Source organism: Urtica dioica, chromosome 2 (assembly GCF_054948205.1).
Source record: "Urtica dioica subsp. dioica isolate 48M chromosome 2, U.dioica_male_clone48M_v1_H2, whole genome shotgun sequence".
NCBI classification, from domain to species: domain Eukaryota; kingdom Viridiplantae; phylum Streptophyta; class Magnoliopsida; order Rosales; family Urticaceae; genus Urtica; species Urtica dioica.
Genome location: NC_142757.1, coordinates 41524822 through 41527666, shown reverse-complemented (window position 1 = coordinate 41527666; position 2845 = coordinate 41524822). Strand labels below are relative to the sequence as shown.

Here is a 2845-nt window from a genome sequence, read left to right as displayed (position 1 = left end):
CCAGTTCATTGGGATGAAGCTGGTGAGAGCGATTTCATCGGACCTGAATTGCTCGAGCGGACCACCGAAGCGATCAAGAAAATTCAAGCCCGGATGAAGACCGCACAAAGTCGTCAGAAGAGCTACGCAGATAAGCGTAGAATACCTCTAGAGTTTGAGGCGGGAGAGAAAGTCTTTTTGAAAGTCTCTCCGATGCGTGGTGTCATGAGATTCGGAAAGAAAGGGAAACTCAGCCCGAGATTTGTTGGACCTTTTGAGATTCCGGAACGAGTAGGCAAGGCAGCGTATCGCCTAGCCCTACCGCCGTCTATGTCAAATCTTCATGATGTGTTTCACGTATCGATGTTGCGGAAATACTTGTCTGATCCTTCACATGTACTACAAGATCAAGAGGTTGAGATTTCTCCTGACGTCAGATATGAAGAACCAGCCGTTGCAATCTTAGATCGCAAGGAGAAAGTCTTGAGGAATAAGACTATACCTCTAGTCAAAGTACTGTGGAAGAAACACTCCGCAGAAGAAGATACTTGGGAGCTTGAGAGCGAGATGCAAAAGAAATACCCTGCCTTGTTCTAAGTTTCGAGGACGAAACTCTTCTAAGGGGGTAGGGATTGTAATATACGAACTTTTGCAACGCTCGACTTGTGGATTTGAATAAGATAAACGAGCTCCCGTTTGTTACAATTATGTTTTGAGTGAATGATGGACGTATAAGTTTTCCCGAGTTAATTTAAAATATATTAAGGTAAGGAAAAATCTCGAAATAAATAAAGGAATTATCGAGTTTATCTCGACTAATAAATTATTTCCGAGAAAATATTCCGGAAATTAATTTAAGAAATAAATTCTCAAGGACGAGAATTAATTCCGAGAAACCTTCAATATATTTTAATTAATTTAGAACGAACGAGAAAATTCTCGGTTCGAATCATATAATTATAATCCCTTCGGTTATGGGTTTAATTAAATAATTATATGAAGAGGACTTGGTTGTGATTATTTTTAAGGGATCCATTTGAAAGAAAACAAGGAAAAGAGATTGGTTTGTGAATAATAGGATAAGGATTGCCACGTGACGTTCTTATCCCCTCTTTCTCTTATCTTCTTCACGTGCACTATATCTTCTCTTCTTCTCCTTCTTCACGCGATCACCTGCAAAGGATAACAAAGAAGAAAAAAAAAAAATTCAAGCAACAAAAGCTTTGGCCATCTTCAAGCTTCACCAAGCCTTACCTTCACCGCCATCTTCTCTCTCTCTTCTCCTTCCTTTCTCCTCTTCGCGCGCTGTCGGCCGAGCTCTCCATCGCCGCGCGCTCCAGCTGAGGAAGAACGAGGTCGCCGTGAGTTGTGTGGACACCGGAGCTAGCGTGACCACCGGAGAAGGGTTGAGTAAGGACCGGAGAAGCTTATTTCGTGATTGAAAGTAAGGAATTTCTTCTCCTTGGTTTGATTCATGATTAGGGTTCATAGATCCATTTTTGGGGGTTTTTGAATCCGAGTTGAATCTGAGATTTTGGTTGGTTTTGTTTGTTCTTTGAGCTTGGTTGTTGTTGATTATGAGATGAATTTGATGATTGAACTCGTTTTCTTGTGTGGTTTGATTTTGGACGAAATCTGAGAGTAAATGGACGTGGACAGATCAGTAGCGGTTTAATTTGGATTTGTTGATATTTTTCCTGGATAGTAGACGTTATGGGCTTTCTAAAATGACCAAGAACGTTAAAATCCATTGACTATTGATCTAGTTATGAATTTTTGAAATCTGGTATGCAAAGCTGTGAACTGCTGAATTCCAGAACAGCGACCCAATATTGCGGGCTGTTTTTTAGATAGCTATTCTGGTCATATGTAGGCTTATAATATATCGTTAGAAAGGTACGGAAGTTAGTTACGTTCTGAAACTGGGATTGTTGGATTTCGAGTTGTATAGCTCGAGTTATGATGCATTTTTCAGTCGCTGTCCAAACCAGTCCGATTATGTGCCATAAAATTTTGATTATGTGTTTGAATCGGGGACTTGAGTCGAGATTGTGCAATTGTTTGTGTATGTTTGGCATCGATGAGGATATGATGTGCCTTGTGTTTGAATATGGATACGAGTGTTTGTGCACGTTTGGTTGTAGGATTGCTCGTTGTGTCTCCGGAATTGTTTGGTTGTGTGACTTGCTTAGGTCTGGATTTTGAATAGAGTATGTTTCCGGGCTCGTTGAATTGTCTCGAGGAATTTAGTTTTGATTTCGGAAATTTATGGGATTTTGGAATCATGAATTTGACTAGGTATCGGATTCCACGAAAGGGATTACAGAATTAGACGGACGAGTGGGAACCGACAGAGTCAGGCAACGAAGCAGGAATTTGAAGTTTCGAGGAAAGTGTTATCGATGTTAAAACTCGATTAACTCTTCCTTTGACATTTCGACAAGTGTCAAGTATTCCGGAGAACGTGAAAAGCAAGACATCGCTGGAAGTTGTCGAACTTTCTGTCGAGCTGTTCCAGGTAAGCGTGGAGACATAAGTCAACTACTTACCAAGGGAATAATCCTGTTTACGTGCATTTTCGTGTTAATAATAATAAAGAGTAGGAAAAGCCTTAAAAGACACAAACATTGAAGATTAAGGCTTCGGCCACTCTTTATGGAAAATTTTAGTCGGGTTTTTACCCATAGGTTCAAACGCTAACTTGAACCAACCACGTTGCTACTTTGTTGTAGTTAGATCCCTCTGCTAATCATAGGCTTTGGCTAGATCTGAGGTGACAGGAGAGCAAGTTGGACTCTCGGATTCGAGCCGAGGGTAGAAGTACCAGGAGTCACGTCCTGAGTCTTCAACCTAAAACACTTAACGA

The 2845-nt window shown here is 40.8% G+C and overlaps 1 long non-coding RNA gene across 1 annotated transcript; it reads left to right on the top strand.

The window, feature by feature from the left end:
- The first annotated feature begins 1017 nt into the window (after positions 1-1017).
- On the top strand, positions 1018-2494 carry LOC149404786 (uncharacterized). The gene is made up of 2 exons (XR_016294463.1): positions 1018-1423; positions 2297-2494. It is a non-coding gene; the product is annotated as an uncharacterized LOC149404786 (long non-coding RNA).
- Positions 2495-2845: the final 351 nt, after the last annotated feature.